The 20,657-nt window shown below is 41.3% G+C and overlaps 1 pseudogene; it reads left to right on the top strand.

Moving 5' to 3' along the window:
- The first annotated feature begins 16,996 nt into the window (after positions 1-16,996).
- LOC145398827 (5S ribosomal RNA) lies at positions 16,997-17,118 on the top strand (annotated as a pseudogene).
- Positions 17,119-20,657: the final 3,539 nt, after the last annotated feature.

Here is a 20,657-nt window from a genome sequence, read left to right as displayed (position 1 = left end):
CCCATATTCTATCAGTACAAACGAGTTTTAAGAAGAAACTTGACGAAGTCTATTGATTCTTTAACATCGACATGCATTCCTGCAATTCTTTTGCACAAATCGACTGTAAATTAAGGATTAAATTCAAATTTTATGGCTTGCGAGAGAGTAGGGAGGGAGGAGAGGGGTGGTGTGTTGCCAGTTATGTAATGTTTAGTTTGTAGGATATTGCTACGAGTATTATCATAACACCCACAGCTCATTCAATGAAAAATTATTACTTTAATGAGTGACTAGCATTCCTTTAAGTCAGGATTAATATTATTATTCATTACAATTTTTCTGCTGCAGGTAAACGTGGCACCAATGCTTCATATGATGACGTGAGAACAGTGACACAGGATTGCCAATGTAACGACCATGGAGCTGGACCTATTTTTTGCTTCTACCTAGCGACACTATTTAACACCTGACAACATGATATCTAGCTACATTCTGAATATTTTTGCCATTTTTAGGTGATATTCTAGAGATTTAATCGTATTTTCTAGCGATGTTTTGTAGTGTTTACTATCTAGCGACATTCTAGCAAGTTTTCAGGACTAAACTAGCGAGATTGATTATAAGGACTTGACAACCCTGCGTCCACTGTCATTTGAACGGGAAAATTTGCAGGCGAGGACACACTTCAGATACTGTAATCCGCTTTCAGGTGTTCACTGGGTTCAGCTTGTTCATGAAACAGCATGCCACGTACGTACAGCAATGAAGAATATGCAGATATCGTCTATTTTTACAGATTCTGCGATGGTAATTTCAGTGATGCGGAGAGGAATACAGGTGGAGATACCCAATCGCGCCACGTTTGCTTGCAGCGGAAAAATTGTTATAAATATTATTTCCTGACTTAAAGTGAGGCTAATCTCCCTTTCCAATAACGTTTTTCCATTGAATGAGCTGTGGGTGTTATGATAATACTCGTAACAATATCCTACAAACTAAACATTACATAACTGGCAACACACCACCCCTCTCCTCCCTCCCTACTCTCTCGCAAGCCATAAAATTTGAATTTAATCCTTAATTTACAGTCGATTTGTGCAAAAGAATTGCAGGAATGCATGTCGATGTTAAAGAATCAATAGACTTCGTCAAGTTTCTTCTTAAAACTCGTTTGTACTGATAGAATATGGGATTTTTATGTACAGTACAGTATAAGCTAATAATACTCGTCTCCTGTCTCCCTGCGAAGCTCACACAGTGGCACCTATGCAGCCACCAAACTTTTTCACCCAAACCCAAACAGCCGAATGCTGGGTACTGAACTGGGTTCACAGAGAGTATATGTTATAGAACAAAATATACTCAAAATTGCATGATAGATCAATGGTGTAAGTTTTTGTCATAAGTCGCGTTACACCCTGTATATATATATATATATATATATATATATATATATATATATATATAATCATGAGTTTATGAAAATGCATTCATGAATTGCCTCACGGGCCTAATCAAATGGTCTTGCGGGCCTTATACGGCGGAGGCCGGACGTTCCCCATTCCAGTCCTAAACCCATCGACGGATTTCCACCAAACGTTTGTACTGAGCAGGCCAGCAAGGTCAGGGACGCAAAGGTCAAGGTCATATAGGGTTAACTTAGTTTATCCTTGTGGGCGTGATATCTCATGAACCCCTTGATGGATTTCAACCAAAGTTTTGTCGTGATACAGTATAAAGGGGCGATGAACTGATTAGGTCAGCAATGTCATGGAAGTTGTACAGCTAGCCAGTGTGCAAGGCTTGGTGGAGGCAAACCTAGCGATGTTTTGCTTCGACAGCTCGGGGCCTGAGTTTCAGGGTTTCAGCTTCCACATATCCTTACACCCCCCCCTTTAATATTTATAACTTTCTCCCAAGTTTCTTCTAATCTATGGCTTAGTTCGGGTCCCAGGGTTATAGTTGTTGCTATTTCCACCCAGAAATATCTAGCACACTTTATTCCTAAATCTTTCCCCATTTAAGTGAGCTCTGAATTTGTTGGGTTCTGTTTCTACTGTATTATATCTTTTTTCTCACATTTACCCTCAATTTCCTCTTTTCACAAACTCTTCGTAACTCACACCAGTTCCTAAATTTTCCCTTCCGATTCTGCGACCAGTCCTGTATAATTTACAAATAACAACTGGTTTTCTCTTCCTTCTACACCTTTATATCTACCTCCCTCAACAGCTCGTCCGTAAACTGTTTGAACAGCCATGGAGAAATAACATGGATTCCTGCCACCTCTTATTACCTTGTACCATTCACCCCCCCTCCCTTTATCCTCGCTATTTTGTCCTACTAATTCACTTGTTTTATATAAATTCACTGCACTCCCAAACTCATGCTTCTGTAACACTTGCTACAAGGCATCTCTATCAGCTATGTTTTTGCCTTCTCTAGGCCAATAAAGCAACATGCAGATGCCACCCTTCTATATATACTTTTCTCTCGTTTTTTGAAGCAAGTGCCAGATCCCTGATCCTCCCGTTACTCCTAAGGCGTCCCTGGTCCTCCCTGATATGAGGTTTGTACGATGTAATGCTCCTCTGATCACTGTATACCACTATTCCATATACCTTAGTAAGTATGCTTCGTAGATATATATTATATTCTTCTAAAATCTGTGCTTTTCTTTTTGTCACCGTTTCCTTCATGGACTGGTACAATGCATGTACTCAAACAGTCCTCAGGCTCTTTTCCTCGATCTAAGAAAACATTAAACAATGTAAGCAACTAATCCACAAGACTACCCACCCCTTTCTTGAAGCACTCTGAGGCAATCCCAGCATTCCTGCTGTTTTCCCACATCTTAATTCATGTATTGTTTACTCGACATCCATTTATCCTACCAATCACACCCAGTGACATCCTTACCACGTAAATCCGGCCCAGGATAAACACCACAGACACTTGGATATCATTTCTGTCAAGTTAACTCAGGGATTGTCACCAATCCATTCATTTTTCACTTCATCAGTTTTTTTTGTTGTTTTTTTTCCCTATCGCTCTCATAACTGCAACACCTGTTTGTTCACTCTGTCTTCCCCATAGTATATACTTTGTCTTTTTATTCTCTGAAATTCCTAGACGGATTTTTACTTTACCCATATTTTCTCCAATGCCGTTTATTTATTTTTTTTCCATGCAATTTTCCTCAGGACTCCTTCATTCTCGTACTCTCCCATGTTACAGATACTACACGTATAACCCTTTTTGTCAACAGTTCCTGACCTCATTTCACCAATCATTGCCCTGTTCCACATTCCATCGATCCGCATCCTCCTTCTAGCACTACCTCCTAGATCTTCCTTCTATCTTCTGTCAACCCTCTTAATCAGCATGTCTCGCCCTAAGTCACTTCACTCTCATTTTGTGCTGATATCTAACCATACAATCCTCATACCAAACCTCTTCTTCACCATCTTTTTCTTACTCTCGTTCTTCCATCCTGTACCGAAACAACTGTATATATTCTCAACTTCCTCTACCAAGAAGTGGTCTGCTGTTCATCCACCTGGCACCTTGACCCTTTCTGTCTGATGATGCATTTTTTTTTTACTTAGTTTTTGCAATCTCTCAACGATTCCATTAAGATGAGAGATTTTTCGAGTCTGAGGGGTCAGATACAGCCGTCACTAACTCCTTCTGTAACCTAAATAAAATCAAAAGGTAGCAAGAAATAACCAATACAATACGTCACCAGACTCAAGAGACTAAGAACGATCACATCAGCCCCCCTGTTCTTCACACACCTGTCCACCAACACGAGTCCCGCAGTGCCTGTTGTCCAGTTACTCTCCTTACATATGTATACTATGGAAGTCATCATTGTAGTGGTTTGCAAGGAGGTTTGCGTTTGTAAGTCACAGGGTCACCTCAGTCTGTTATTGTGAGAGGAACTCATGCAACAGTGACCCTGCCTAGGAAGGTTGCACCTGACTAGTATAGCATCACTAATCACTGGAATGCATTGGCTTCTTCGGCACGGCAGGCATTTCAGTGTTTCTTTGAAGACTGATGGCTGTATTTTCCCATAACTCACTTATTTCGGATCATCAACCTTCTTTCTGAAAACATTACAAGTAGTTCCTCAAACTCATTTTACTTCACGCACCTCATAACTTCCTATTGTTCATTCTCCTACTTCATCCCCTACCCGTGCGTTCAAATCCCCAGCTACCACACTCACTCAAAACCTTCCACACACTCCTACAATAATCTTAAAATCTTCCCTCTCCTCTGCTTCCCTGTACCTTCCTCTCACTGCCTGGTCCTCAAGCACAGACTACCATCCACCTCTCCTTGTTTACTTTCATCCATCCCACATAAACCTTGAACTGAACTCTTTTCTTTTCGTTTCGTTTTTAAAGGCTCCAACATGCTTGCACGCGTCGGCCGTGTCACGTCATTAACCTTCTCCTCTTCCTTCTCCTTATCTTCCACTCATTTTCTTCCTCGTCCTCCTCCTCCCCATTTATCTTTGCATTCTTCAGCCCCTCCTCCTCCTCTTCTTCTTCCTCTTCCTCTTCCTCTTTCCCCTCTTCCTTCTCTTCCTCCTCCTCCTCCTCTTCTAATTACCCTCTTCTTTTTTTTACCCCAACTTTTAGCCTCTTAAGTAATACCCTCTTTCCCGTCCTCAAGATATGCCACTTTTTATCCTTCACTTTCTCACCCATAGTAGAGTTTTTTTTTTTTTTTTTTTCATTTCTTCACCTATACTTTTCCGCCATTCCTTTTTCTTTTTCTATTTATTTGATCAGTAGTCCTAAGTCTTCTCTCTCTCTCTCTCTCTCTCTCTCTCTCTCTCTCTCTCTCCCACACACTTTTCTCATTTCTTTAAGCTCCTTCTTCTCCCTCTACTTATCCCTCGGTCTTCTTTCTAACCCTATATATCCTTATCTTGTTCTCCTCCTCTTCCTCCTCCTCCTTCTCCCCTTCCTCTTCCTCTTCTTCTTCTTCTTCTTCCTTTTCCTCTTCCTTTTCCTCTTCCTCTTCCTCTTCCTCCTCCTCCTCCTCCTCCTCCTCCTCCTCCAGGATAATGGATCAGTTACTTTTAGAAAAAACATGTTTGATGTTTGATTTTATACGACAGCGGCGAGAAGTTGCTGGGAGAGAGAGAGAGAGAGAGAAAGAGAGAAAGTAGGAGGAAAAGAGGGAAGTTAATAATGAAGGAGGCAAGAAGAGGAGGAAGGGAGAAAAAAAACGAGTATGAAAAGGAAGAAGGCAAGAAGATGGAGGGAAGGAGGTAGGAGAGAGGGAGGGAGAGAGAGAGAGAGAGAGAGAGAGAGAGAGAGAGAGAGAGAGAGAGGGGGGGGGAAGGAAAAATGTATATGGAGTGACAGAGAAGAAGAAATTATGAGAGAGAGAGAGAGAGAGAGAGGGGGGGGGAGGAAGGAGAGAAAAAGAATCTTTCAAAATTTCATGACATCCTTAATTAAGTTCATTACTGTTGTTTCCACACGATTTCTCTCTCTGTCTCTGTCTCTGTCTCCGTCTGTCTGTCTGTCTGTCTGTCTGTCTGTCTGTCTCTCTCTCTCAACTGGATTGGTCCTATACAACCTTTCTTAAGCCATTTATTCAAAACGTCTTAAGATGAATGAAGTCTTCTCGTAGTAATGATAGTATAATCCAGGGTATGAGAGAGAGAGAGAGAGAGAACGAAAAATTAAAGAGGTTAGTGGATCTAAGTAACTCAGAGTTTGGTAGGCAGATTAATCCCTTCAGCCCGAGGACGTACAGGATTGAGCAGAAGTTCTCCTTCGCCTTTTGTAACAAATATTATAAAGCACACAACGAAACGGGGATGATAGTGATGATGATGATGATGATGATGGTGGTGGTGGTCATGATAATGATGATGATGATGATGATGATGATGATGATGATGATGATGATGATGGTGATGGTGACGATGATAATGAGGAGGAGGAGGACGATGGTGAAGACGATAATGAGGAGGAGGAGGAGGAGGAGGATGGTGAAGACGATAATGAGGAGGAGGAGGAGGATAGTGAAGACGATAAGGAGGAGGAGGAAGATTAGGATTGATGATGATGATGATAATGAGGAGAAGGATGGTGATGTTGATGATGAGGAGGAGGAAGAGGACGTGAAGGATTGATGGTGATGATGATGATGATGATGATGAGGAGAAGGAGAAGGATGGTGGTAATGATGATGATGATGATGATGAGGAGGAGGAGGAGGATGGTGGTAATGATGATGATGATGATGAGGAGGAGGAGAAGGATGGTGGTAATGATGATGATGATGATGATGATGAGGAGGAGGATGGTGGTAATGATGATGATGAGGAGGAGGAGGAGGAGGAGGATGGTGGTGGTAATGATGATGATGATGAGGAGGAGGAGGAGGAGGATGGTGGTGGTAATGATGATGATGATGATGATGATGAGGAGGAGGAGGATGGTGGTAATGATGATGATGATGAGGAGGAGGAGGAGGAGGATGGTGGTGGTGATATGATGATGATGATGATGATGAGGAGGAGGAGGAGGATGGTGGTAATATTGATGATGATGATGATGATGATGAGGAGGAGGAGGAGGAGGATGGTGGTAATAATGATGATGATGATGATGAGGAGGAGGAGGAGGAGGATGGTGGTGGTAATGATGATGATGATGAGGAGGAGGAGGATGGTGGTGGTGATATGATGATGATGATGAGGAGGAGGAGGATGGTGGTGGTGATATGATGATGATGATGATGAGGAGGAGGAGGATGGTGGTGGTGATATGATGATGATGATGATGAGGAGGAGGAGGATGGTGGTGGTGATGATGATGATGATGAGGAGGAGGAGAAGGATGGTGGTAATGATGATGATGATGATGAGGAGGAGGAGGAGGATGGTGGTGGTGATGATGATGAGGAGGAGGAAAGGAGAAAGATGGTGATGATGATGAGATGGAGGAGGAGGAGGAGGAGGAGGAGGGTTGATGGTGATTGATGATTGATGACGATGATGATGAGGAGGAGGAGGAAGAGGAGGAGGAGGAGGTAAGAGAAGGAAGGATGCTCTGTGTTCTTTAGTGAGAAATGTGTCCCGTGAGATAATTTAGAAACTACAGGTAATTATTCATGACCTAATTATTGTAGACCTAATTATTCTTGACCTAATTATTGTAGACCTAATTATTGTAGACCTAGTTATTGAAGACCTAATTATTGTAGACCTAATTATTCTAGACCTAATTATTTCAGACCTAATTATTCTAGGCCTAATTACTCTTGACCTAATTAATCCAGACCTAATTACTCTAGACCTAATTTTGCCTAATAATTGCTAAACCACCGTGGGTCCAATTCTTAGCCGATACGGAGCTACAACTACTGATGACCTTATGGTGTAATTAAGAGAGAGAGAGAGAGAGAGAGAGAGAGAGAGAGAGAGAGAATTTTCGCCCGTAAGATTGTCAATAATTCTCAGCTCCGTAGCGGTTGAGGATTGGACTCACGCTGATGTAACATTTGTCACTCATTTAGCCCTAGAATAACCTCAATTTTCTAGAAACAGAGAGAGAGAGAGAGAGAGAGAGAGAATCACTAGACACCCTGTATAAACGCCAGGACACATTTTTGGAAGAGAAATGTCGACCAGCTTTTGCATGTGGCTGTACGGCTGTTTTCCTGACCCTATGCATCAGTTTTCTTTTTTTTTTCTTTTTTTTTTTTTCATTCTAGGTTCCCCCTCAAGATTTTGATCAAATTTGGAAAAGCCTTGTTGCCTGAGGGGGTCAATGAGGGATATTCAGCCCTTCCGTTCAAAAATCGTCTCTGAATCTTGAATAAAATCGTCTGAAGGTAAAAATAAACTAAAAATCATGGCACCGAATTGTTAGGGGTGGTGGTATACGCTGTTCACTTTACTTTGGCCAGAAATTGCCATCCCTCCTTCTAGAAGGCTGAGTTATACCAATGGAGTAACACTAGAATGTCATACTAATCACGAAGAAGTGCCACAGAATGACTGTACGGACGCAATACTGTCTTTTTCCGCCACTGAGCTACGTGAAATTAGCTGCAAAAGGATGAAAATCTGGGTCAGGTTAAAGTACATGATCTATAGCAGCAGTTGTAACTCCAGGCTCATCTGAACATGAACCCGGTGGACTGCAGGCTGAAGTTACCATTTTCCTGCAGTTCACCATCCTCCTTTCGGGGGATAGGAAGGAGTTAAGGGACATTGGTTTTGCAGGTCAATGGAGTCCCGGAGTTACAGTGGTGCCACTTCGAGAAGGCGCCCCTCTCCAGCACCAAATGAAGGGGTTTAAACGGAAATCGCGAAGGTCAAGGCTGAACCCCAATTTTTTACGGTCATTTTTGTAGCACAGGACGTACAGCCATGAGCAAAAGGTCGTGGACAATCCTCTGCCAGCATCGTCTCCTGCCTTCCATATTACTCATTTCTCCCTAAACGACAGCGACTATCCTTCCTTCTCATGAATTGGATGTGTGTGTGTGTGTGTGTGTGTGTGTGTGTGTGTGTGTGTGTTGTTTATTTCTTGTTTATTGTTTGATGTTGTGTGTGCGCTTCCTATTGCTGTCACATACAAATAGATCAGGTAGCACACTCCATTCCCCCACCTGAAAGAGATGAGTCAACTAACATTCGCTACTAGTTGTGCACTAAACGTTTCTGGCCTCTGTGTGTCCTTGCTAACCGCACTGTATAATATGAGATGCAGGCTAATCAAAGCTAATAACCATAAGCGTTCCAGTAAATAACCATCAAAAGGTAGAGGCTCGTCCTTTCGTCGCAATAAAAGTTGTAAGCATTGGACGATTTTATTCAGGTTAGGGTAGACTCTTCGAACTGGAGGGATTTTATACAGCCTTAATTAACCCCCTACGCTACCACAGATTGTTTCAGAATGAAATGATACCGTCTGGAGGAAGCAAGAATGAAGTATACACCACTGACTGAAGAGGTTAAGGTAGGGTAGGTTCGTGAAAGATGAGTTTTAGTTTACCTGTCTTTATATCTACCTATCTCATCTCATCAGCCTATCCAATGCTTAGGCTGTCTGGTAGTGATTGTATGTAGGGTGAGAAGTGCTTGTAAGTGTAACTGTAGTGTTGGAGTGGCTTTGGATGTGTGTGTAGTCTGTGAACCAAGTGTAATCGGCCCGCGCAAGCCGACTGGGTGCAAGCTTACTTTATAGTAAGCGACACTGGTCAACCACAGCACCCCTGGTGTTCGCCATTGCAGTACGTGGCTGGGTGAACACTCCCAAAGTTTATTATCCTTGCGGGGCGCAAACCCTGGCTCACACGTGTACGAAACGCACACTCTACCACTGTACCACAGAGGCTCTATCTATCTATCTACTCTTCTATTTATTTATCTATCTGTGTGCTATCTATCTATCTATCAGTCTATGTCTGTCTATCTCTCTATCTATCTATCTGTCTGTCTATTCCCTGATGCCGAATATTGTAATGAATGGCCTCAACAAAAGAACCTCAAGGCATTCTGTCCCTACTCAGCAATGACCCCTCTTCACATGTCACACCATCCTCCCTCACATACTCTCTCATCTAACTTTTCACCTAGATCTCGGTCTTCTACTTTTCCGTCCAACCACATCGCTCTTTCACTTCCCTAGTCAGTCTCTCACTCCATATTCGCTTCATGTTGTCAAATCACATCAGTGTGTGTGTGTGTGTGTGTGTGTGTGTGTGTGTGTGTGTGTGTGTGTGTGTGTGTGTGTGTGTGTGTGTGTGTGTGTGTGTGTAATGTACACATACACACACACAAACACATACCGGTATGTATGTACCTGTTTATATAGCTACCCTTTATTGCACTGACACAGCCAAACCATACATTTCCTTTTTCCTCCCAAATCTTCGCAAAAATAAGAAAAATATATCTGCAATAGGAAAGTCAAAAACAAATATATATATATATATATATATATATATATATATATATATATATATATATATATATGATCATTAGGAAATGTAACGCTCAGAAATGATACTGCAGTGCTAAATATATCGGATCAACGTCTCTTCCTGCTTGCTTTCCCGTCGTCATGGAAACCTGGATAGTTGGCTTCGATGATTGCCATATCTTGTTTTTTTTTTTCTATGTTCATAGTTTCATCGTTTATTCTCTTCTTTTCCTTCCTTTTTACATTCATTTTATTCTCTATTCTCTTCCGCCTCCTTGTCGTCTCTTCTCTTCTCATTTATCTTTTGTCTCTTTCCTTATCTCTTTTATTCTCTGCTTCTTTATCCTACTTGCCTTTTTTTTTTTTCTTCTCTGTTTTTCAGTATTCCTTTCCCTTCTTTTTTCATCTTTTCCAGTCTCTCTCTCTCTCTCTCTCTCTCTCTCTCTCTCTCGCCTCATAATTCCTCCCCTTTTTATCTTTCCCTCTTCATTTTTTCATTTGTTTTACCATCTGTTCTCTTCTCTACCCTTATTTTTTGGTATTCTTTTTCTCTTCTCCACAATTCTCCTCTCCTCTTCTCTTTTCTCTCTTAATAAGTGCTCGTCTTCCTCTCCGTATTTCTCAGCGTATTTACTATGTAGATGTGATTAATATATCCACTGTTATATCCAGTTAATTATTCAGTTAAGTTTAGTAAGTATATCAGCATAATCTATAATTCTCTTTCTCCTAATTCTCTTTCCTAATTTTCTCATAATTCTCTCTCTCTCTCTCTGGTGGCCACGGTATCGGTATATCCTAAAAGAGCGATCGTGAAACTTATTCTGGCCCGAAGTTTTGGTCGAGTATAAACAACGATCAGAGCAAGTTTGGCTGGCTGGAAATGGAGCTTTATCGCCGCTCTGTGGTGTGATAGAAAGGGGTTTGTAATTTACGTTGTTTTTGCGGTTTATGGGGTTCCTGGAGGAAAACGGATATTTTTACTAAAGCAAATGTTTATTATACATACAGGGATATAGGGACAGTTCTAAAATATGTTCTTGTAAAAGTAAAGCAACTTGAAGGATAAATTCTCCTGTCCCAGCGGGTGCGTAAGTGTAGTGTGCTAGTGTATCAGGTGTCCAATAAAGTTATCCTTACGACGGTTTCCCGTGGGGTGTTCAGAAGCTCCATGCAGGGTTATTCGCCCGCAGACTTCAGAGCCACTGGATGACCCACGGCACCCACGACTGACTTTTAGCACCAGAATACTGACGAAGGACACATCGTGAGTGATGAAGAGAAAGTTAGGACAGACTCCGAGCTGAGTCTGGACTCACGAACGAGTCAGGACTGGAGCTTACCCTTGGTCGTTGAATGTCCAATCGGTATCTATCTATCTATCTATTGCCAGACGCCATAATCCCTTAAGGGGTGGTCATTTGACTTTGAGTTATTTGTTTTACGGGGAGGGGCATTAACCCTCGACTAAACCACTTGCTGACACGTAGGAAGCACGTATGGTTTGGTTATATGGTTACCACCCAGCGTTGTAAATGGTGTCTTGGCTTACAGGAAACCATTTGGCTTGTCACTCAATGTAAAGCCACCTGTAAAGGAAAGAAAAGCAATAAGAAGTGACAGGAAAGACAAACAAGACTGAGAGTACAGTCCCACGGTGTCTGAGGAGTTAACTCAGTGATTTGCCTCAACGAGACTGGATGAAGATCTGAGTTGTTTTCGTGACATAGCACCGAGTGTAGCTGTTCCGAATGCAAAATCAAACAAGGCTTAGGCAGGGATATCTATCTGTAAGGAGGACAGTATAATTCTGGAGGATAGACTCTGCTTCTGTCACCATGTGTTGTGGCAGCCACTGGGTCTTCTGTGCCCCTGCTGGTTTTGTCGCTGGCCGAGGCTGACGCAGAGTCAGGGCTGCCTTTGTCCTTAGAGTCTGCCACGTCTGTTATCCTTGTCTTGTCCACTCTGTCTCTGGAGTTCCAGAGAAAGCGAACTTCCGCGGCCATGCTGGAGGGGCCATGATAAAAGGGTTTGTCCACAGATTCTGGCCTCGTCCATGGGATGGCATGGAATGGCGTCCTTTTGTACTGTCAGTTTTTAACACATGACTGTACATAACTATTCTTTATGTTTTGGTTTCATGCTATGGTTTACATTAGTCTCTGATGGTCTAGTAGTTAGAACAGGCGTCTGGTAATGCCATCGGTGAGACTAGGCTGATTATCTATCATTAAATGTATGAGACAGCGGTAGCCTAGCATCAGACTTCAACACCTTGAAGTTGGTGTTGTGAAACTGGTTATCATTATGTTGTTTTCTCTCTATGCTTATACAGATATTCTTGCTGATGGCTACATTTTATATCTTTTTCTTTTTATATACTTTCTTCATTGTTCATTTTTGCACGCACCCTTTTGCTGTAAGTCGTATGTTTTGCCCTCAGAGTAGCGTAGTTCCTTCACCTTAACTTGGCCTAGATTTTCTTTCCTTTGGCAGCTTATCCTATTCAGCGCAACAGCAGAAACAGATAATGCTACGGCCGTGTCCTTCCCATATCACTTCTTCGTATTCAGCGTCATATTCTAGTGTTAATATATTGCAACTCAACATTCAAGATGAAGAGGTAACAATTTAGGCCAAGTTATAGTGAAAATAGTATAGTATTGAAACAAAAGCATTCCTGGGCCGAATGCTAATGTTGTTGGCTAAGGTATAAGCTACCTACAAACTAAATTTGAAGACGAGAAATTTTGGCCACACACACACACACACACACACACACACACACACACACACACACACACACACACACACACACACACACACACACACACACACACACACACACACACACACACACACACACACACACACACACACACACACACACACAAGCTATATTGCCTCGCCTTGCTAAAGGCAGGCGACTAAAATAGCAAAACTCCACAGAATTGAGTCACTGCGTTTCACAAAAGCCAATTCATATTATATGACAAAAACTGTATCTCCTCGCCTTGCTAAAGGCGGCACATAAAAATATAAGGCTGCTGGCATGCGGTCGTCTTTTATCACATCCTCACTAAAAGCACTGACATAGGCTACTGCACATCCACATAGTTGTTATTTCTTGAAGGTTTGGCGAAAATTTGCCTACAACTTTTCGAGATATTTTGGCAACACACACACACACACACACACACACACACACACACACACACACACACACACACACACACTATATTGCCTCGCCTTGCTAAAAGCGGGCGATAATGAGTGGGTCACTGAGTGAACTGCCGGTAACAATAATATCATTTTAAACATTTTCCACTGCAGAGAATACCTGGATGGCCGGAGTTTCTTAAAGCAAGGTTTTCATTATTATTATTATTATTATTATTATTATTATTATTATTATTATATTGCTCACACATTGTTCAAAAAGCAGCTTCTCCAGTACTATTCCACTAATCCAGACTGATATCCCCATCACATCACAAATGAGATCGTGTGTAGCAGGGCCAAAGTGGAAACGTGTTAGGGATGTAGGGCAAAGGTTATTATGGTCATGTTTCTCTCGACGTGGAAGGGTTCGGTTTTGCAATAGACCACTTAGGGGTTGATACTGGACAACTAGGTGTATTTATATGTAGTTTAGTTGCAAAGAAGTTCGTAGGATGTAGAAAAATTATATATCTGTGGCTGAACACAAAATTGATGGAAAAACAGAAAGATAAATCCAACTTTATGTATAATCTTCTTTTATCTGTTGGTGTGTAAAGAGAAAAGTGTTTGTGCTAACGTGATGCTTTGGCGTGGCAGTGTTTGTGTGTGGATCTGTTTGCTTCCCTGGCAGCCTGGACCAGTGCCAACACGTCAAAACACAGGACTGGGCATAAGCTACTACCACACACATGTACGTGTTGGTTTACCCGAGAATGGATCCCTTGTTTATGGAGACGGTGTAAACAAGTATGAATAGACGCGTAAATGACGTAAATTCTCCCATGTCATCCTTTTTATTTTATTTTTTTTTCTATTTAATCCATAGCAAATTTTTGAAAATAACTTGTAAACTCCATCATTCCACATATAGGTGATTTACAAGGTTCACTAATTTACCATACCACTTAGCTGGAAGAAATTGTGGTATGACTTATGTTGACTTTCTATATATACAAAACTAAATAGAGGAGAGGAAATACATGCACACCGACATTCCTTAGCATTGTCTGGTTCACAAGGGATAAAATAATGAAAGTCGCATTTATTGGATTTTATGTCAGTGATACTCTCCAGCGAAATGTTTTCCTCTGCACAACAAAGGCCAACCATGACATATTTTACTTTACGCTCCTCTAAATATATCCACTATAAAGGCAACCTGAATACAGCAACAAATAAATAAGAATAATAATAGCCTTTGCCTTCTGTACTACTTTTCAGCCAGATTTTATTGCAAGTTTCATGTACTGTAAGAATTAACCCTTTGGATCCAGTATGTGAAAAAAATATTAATACTGTCTTACGTCAAGCGATTTTATTCAACTCAGAGAAAGCCACAGTGACAGGGGAGTGACAGACCATCTCGATTACACCCCCTCATGGTCGGGACAACTATAGTATCAATTCCAGCAAACGATTTTATTCAGCTGAGAGCAAGTCAAAGAGGCTGAGAGTGTTAGCATTTTGATGTGTGTTAATTTAGGATAACGCTTGACTATCTGTTGAACCACGGAGAAATCTACTGCAGACATAATCCATTGTAGTGGTAGGGATGATAGTGGTGGTGGTTGTGGTGGCGATTGTGGTAGCGATGGTCGTAGTTGTGGCAGTAGCGATGGTAGTAGTTTTTTTTGGGGGGAGGGGGGGAGAGGGATCTTGGAAGTTCAAACCGGAGTCGAGGGTGATGAAATTGGAAAAGTGAGAAAATGGGGGATTCGAATCTCTCTCTCTCTCTCTCTCTCTCTCTCTCGTCTGAAGGCCTAAAAGCACGAACAACTAATGATCAACTTCCTCTCGTAGTCATGATTCGTTTCGCAGGAAGAGGAAGAGACAAAGAAGGTTCTACACTGTCCTCTCCTTGTCCATCCTGCAGAACAAAACTTACGATAATTTGTTCCTCCTAACTATGATTTATTTTTTTCAAGGGAACACAGGAAACGTGGACAGAATTTACACCCTCCATGTCCTTCCTGGAAAAAAAAAAAAAATCCTGTAGTTCATTCACTTTAGGCAGAAATTTTCATCCTTTTGCAGATTATTTCCCATACTTCAGTGTCAGAATAAAACAATACTACGATCCTGCATCCTTTCCGCAGCACTTCTTCGTGACTAGCGCCATACTCTAGTGTTTGTCTCTTTTTACAGTTCAGTTTCATGATGGAGAGATGGTATTTTTTCGCCGAAGTAAATACAGTAGAGTAAATTACATCAGGGAATTATTATTGCATTAAAATTTTTGTGAATCAAGCCCAGGTAACTTTTTTTTAGTTCATGCTTATTTTTACGGGATGTCTGAGTCGGGCAGAGTCCCCTCTCCAAAAAAAAAAAAAAATGGTGAAGGGAGAGTGGGTTATAGGAACCTGAATAATATTAATACCTTCACTTTCAAATATAATAAGTAACAGTGAAAGATTGACACTGGTACACCTGTAATAGAGTCCCAGGCCGCCCTACCTTACTTCATCTGACCTTGTTGTGATACGAGAGAGAGAGAGAGAGAGAGAGAGAGAAACCTAGTATGCATTCCAGCTAACTCCAGACGATTTTATTCAACTGAGAGTAGGTAAAGGAGGCTGAGGGTGTCAATATTGTCACCATTAACCCTTTCGTCTAACCATTGCTAAAATCAGTAAGTCTCCCCTGAGTTTAATAACTTCTCAATACAGAAAGAAAATGACAAAGACGTCATCGGACTGAATGGGTAAAAGGCGTGATTATGCTGTGTGAATATACCGAGTGCCATTATACCGAGTGCCATTATACCGAGTGCCAATATACCGAGTGCCATTATACCGAGTGCCATTATACCGAGTGCCATTATACCGAGTGCCATTATACCGAGTGCCAATATACCGAGTGCCATTATACCGAGTGCCATTATACCGAGTGCCATTATACCGAGTGCCAATACCCCGATTGTCAATATACTGAGCATCAGTATACCGAGTGCCAATATACCCAGTGTCAATATACTGAATGCCAATATACCGAGTGCAAATATAGCGAGTGTCAATATACTGAGCATCAATATACCGAGTGCCAATATATAGTGCCAATATACCCAGTGTCAATACTCTGAATGCCAATATACCGAGTGCAAATATAGCGATTGTCAATATACTGAGCATCAATATACCGAGTGCCAATATATAGTGCCAATATACTGAGTTTCAATATACTGTGTGTCAATATACTAAGTGCCAGTATACCAAGTGCCAATATACTGTCAATATACTGAGTGCCAATATACTGAGCATCAATATACCGAGTGCCAATATACCGAGTGCCAATATACTGAGTGCCAATATACTGAGTGTCAATATACTGAGTGTCAATATACTGAGTGCCAATATACTGAGTGCCAATATACTGAGTGCCAATATACTGAGTGTCAATATACTGAGTGCCAATATACTGTCAATATACTGAGTGCCAATATACTGAGTACCAATATACTGAGTACCAATATACTGAGTACCAATATACTGAGTGCCAATATACTGAGTGCCAATATACCGAGTGTCAATATACTGAGTGCCAATATACCGAATGTCAATATACTGAGTGCCAATATACTGAGTACCAATATACTGAGTGCCAATATACCGAGTGTCAATATACTGAGTGCCAATATACTGAGTGTCAATATACTGAGTGCCAATATACTGAGTACCAATATACTGAGTGCCAATATACTGAGTGCCAATATACCGAGTGCCAATATACCGAGTGCCAATATACCGAGTGCCAATATACCGAGTGCCAATATACTGAGTGTCAATATACCGAGTGCCAATATACTGAGTGCCAATATACCGAGTGCCAATATACTGAGTGAGTTTTTGAGTACACCGCTTCCCGTCCGATCAGCGAAGTTAAGCAACGTTGGGTCTGGTTAGTACTTGGATGGGTGACCGCCTGGGAACACCAGATGCTGTTGGCATCCCTACGTGTCAAGTGAGGTTGGTGGAGGATTAGTGCCCCTCCCTGTAAAACAATTAACTTTAAGCCATTGGCCACCCCGTCTGGGATACATGGCGTCTGGCAATGAATGAATGAATGAACCCTCACCTACCTCATATCGCTTGGCATTAGTCATCCCAGAGCTGAATAAAATCGTCTGAAGGTAGCGGGAATGGATAACTCCTTTCGTTTGTCTGTATTTGCTACTTTAAGACAATATTCACGTCAGTTTTGTTGTGAGGTCTTTGGCAGCTGCGAGAACTAAGATGAAGAGGTAAATAAAGAGACCATTAGGCAAGGTGGATCCATATTCGCAAAAGCTAACATGGCAGAGGTGAAGAGAAGCCCTCCCCCTTTTTTTTTTTTACGGCGATTTGTGGAATGCCTATGGCTCCTAGATTTAATTAGTCTGCATCCCACACATCGTCGTGCAGTTCGGTACAACATAAGGACACCAGGACACGTTTCATCTTCAACAGGACCTTCACAGTGTTGTCAGAATTTGTGTGGTGTCTTTCCCTTCCACACTTTAGCTTTAACCCATTGACCTCAGGATAGTATTATTATCATAATTATTATTATTATTATTATTATTATTAAGAACACATTCCGAGCAGCTCTTATTCATACTGTAGATATATATATATATATATATATATATATATATATATATATATATATATATATATATATTTATATATATATATATATATATATATATATTTTTTTTTTGGGGGGGGTGGAATCTAGAAGGTTGGCATTCTAAGATCGTTCAAGATAGAGATATTAAATTTTCAGGAGTGATGTATCTCGGTTGCAGGCTTCTTCTGGCACAATTTTTTTTTTCCAGCACTAGCGCCTTCTGTGTTACATTATATCATCAAAATCTGCCCTCCTGCGCAGCAAAACCTGCTGAATCGATTGCATTGCAAATGTTCCAGTATGCAACCGTCAACATATACTGGTGCACCTGGGCATTGAGAATGAGATCCAACAAATACTTCTTGAGATACTGAGGAAAATCAAAATGGCCGCCTCATATCTGAAAGTGCTAAATCGGAAAAGATTTGGCCGATTTTAAACAAACTCGGTGGAAATGTAGTGGGTCATGAGTGAACAGGATTTGCTTAGTATGAAACTATAAATGACCTTGACCTTGATATCAAGGTCACAGGTCAAAATCCATAAAAATTTTGAGTCATACCAAAAGTCCCTTTACATTAGGTCTACAGTGGTGATAAAAGTATTTCCATCTGGAATGTGGAGTTCTTTGAATATCGCATCAGCAGTTTCAAAATTCTAGTTAGTAGCGGTAGTATTAGTAGTAGTAGTAGTAGTAGCAGCAGTACTCATGAATATTCAGCTGAAGACATGCTTTCAGACTAGAGGGATTAGGTATAGCATTAATAAATAACTTCAGTGTAAGAGACCTTTACTAAATTAAATAAAATCGTCTGGCAGCAGCAGGCACAAACCACTAATGGCTTCACCCGGACTCACAATGCTAAGAATACGGCGGCTGTGTTCAAGAAATATCGTAATTATGCCCCCACCAGCCTCCCAATACCCCCCCTTACCCTACACTCCCCCCTTCCTGTACCCCCTTACTTCACACTTCCCTGCCAGTGCCCCAGCACCCTCACCCTCCCTTCTTAGCACCACCTCCCTTTTTCCCTCTCCTCTCAACACTACCTCCTCCTACCCTCCCCTCTTAGCACCCTCTCCCCCTTGCTCTCCCCTCTCAACACTACCTTCTCCTTCCCTCCCCTCTCAGCACCCCTCCCCCCTCACCCTCCCTCCCTCCGGGCCACTTCATCAATCATATCGCAACGTTCCTGAGTTTGGCAGTTTGTTATGTTTTTTTTTTTCTTTTACAACTGATAACATTCTCACTTTCCTATGATGCACCTTCAGCTAAATAATAATAATATCACTTTCTGTCCCGACCATGGGAAGCCTAATAGTGAAAATATTAATAGTGAAAATGTTTAGTGATAGTATTAGTGACAATATTAATAGTGAAAATATCGAGTGAAAATAGTAAAAGTGTAAATAATAAGTGAAAATATTAACAGCTAAACTAGTAACTCTTCTTATGACTCTCAGTTGAATATTACCATTTACGCCCATAACAGACTACTAGAGTTATTCCCATCATGACGGGGCTAATAGTGGCTATTATCCCCTCTCATGGCCGTAAGGTGGTGGAGAGGGACGCCTTCACGTGGTGGCATCGATATAACTAGGCAGCTCCAATGACTGGGTATACAAACGTCCCTCAACCCCCCCTTCCTATCCCCCGAAAGGACGGTGGATTGCAGGAGAGGGGACCTTTGACCTGCAGTCCACCGGGGTCACAATCTGATTAAAAAGAACAAGAACAACAACAAAACAATAGCACAAGGAAACAACAATAAAACAGCAAAACAAAAAACAACAAAAACAACAAAACCTCTACAGCAAAACATCAACAACAATAAAACAAAACAACATTACAACACTACAACAATAAAACAACAACTAACAACAAAAAACAGAAGAACACAACAACAGCAAAGCAACAAAACTACAACAAAACAACAAAACAAGACTTAACAACACCAAAACAACAAAACAAGACTTAACAACACCAAAACAACAAAACAACGCCATGGCAGGCAGCACTATAGTATTTTATTCCAGCCAACATCAGGCAATTTCACATGGCTGAAAGTGAGCCGTAGGGCCTGAGAGTCACTGAGTCTCGTGTTGTCGACAGGTACTAGTCCTTCTCCTCCTCTTCCTCTTCCTCTTCCCCTTCCTCTTCCTCTTCCTCTTCCTCTTCCTCCTCCTCCTCCTCCTCCTCCTCCTCCTCCTCCTCCTCCTCCTCCTCCTCCTCCTTCTCCTCCTCCTCCTCCTCCTCCTCCTTCTCCTCCTCCTCCTTCTCCTCCTCCTCCTCCTCCTCCTCCTCCTTCTCCTCCTCCTCCTCCTCCTCCTCCTCCTCCTCCTCCTCCTCTTCTTCTTCTTCTTCTTCTTCGTTGTCTTCATCATCTTCGTCGTCGTCTCTTTCGCCGTCGTCTTCGTCGTCGTCATCTTCATTGTCGTCTTCTTCGTCGTCGTCGTCTTCTTATCGTATTATTATTATTATTATTATTATTATTATTATTATTACTATTATTATTATTGATTATTATTATTATTATTATTATTATTATTATTATTCATCTTCTTCATCTTCATATCCTTCATCTTCCGCTTCTTCATGTTCATCTTCATCATCTTCATCTGCTTCTTCATCTTCTTCTTCTTCATCTTCTTCATTTTCTTCTTCTTCATCATCATCTTCTTCATTTTCTTCTTCTTCTTCTTCATTTTCTTCATCTTCTTCATTTTCTTCTTCTTCTTCTTCATCTTCTTCATTTTCTTCTTCTTCATCTTCTTCTTCATCTCCTTCATCTTCTTCATCTTCTTCATCTTCATCTTCTTCATCTTCATCTTCATCTTCTTCTTCTTCATCTTCATCTTCTTCTTCATCTTCTT

Source organism: Coenobita brevimanus, chromosome 46, assembly GCF_032717465.1.
Source record: "Coenobita brevimanus isolate Jiangsu-jjx chromosome 46, ASM3271746v2, whole genome shotgun sequence".
In the NCBI taxonomy this organism is placed as follows: Eukaryota; Metazoa; Arthropoda; class Malacostraca; order Decapoda; family Coenobitidae; genus Coenobita; species Coenobita brevimanus.
Note: the sequence above shows the minus strand (reverse complement) of the source record. Positions and strands in the feature narration are given on the sequence as shown.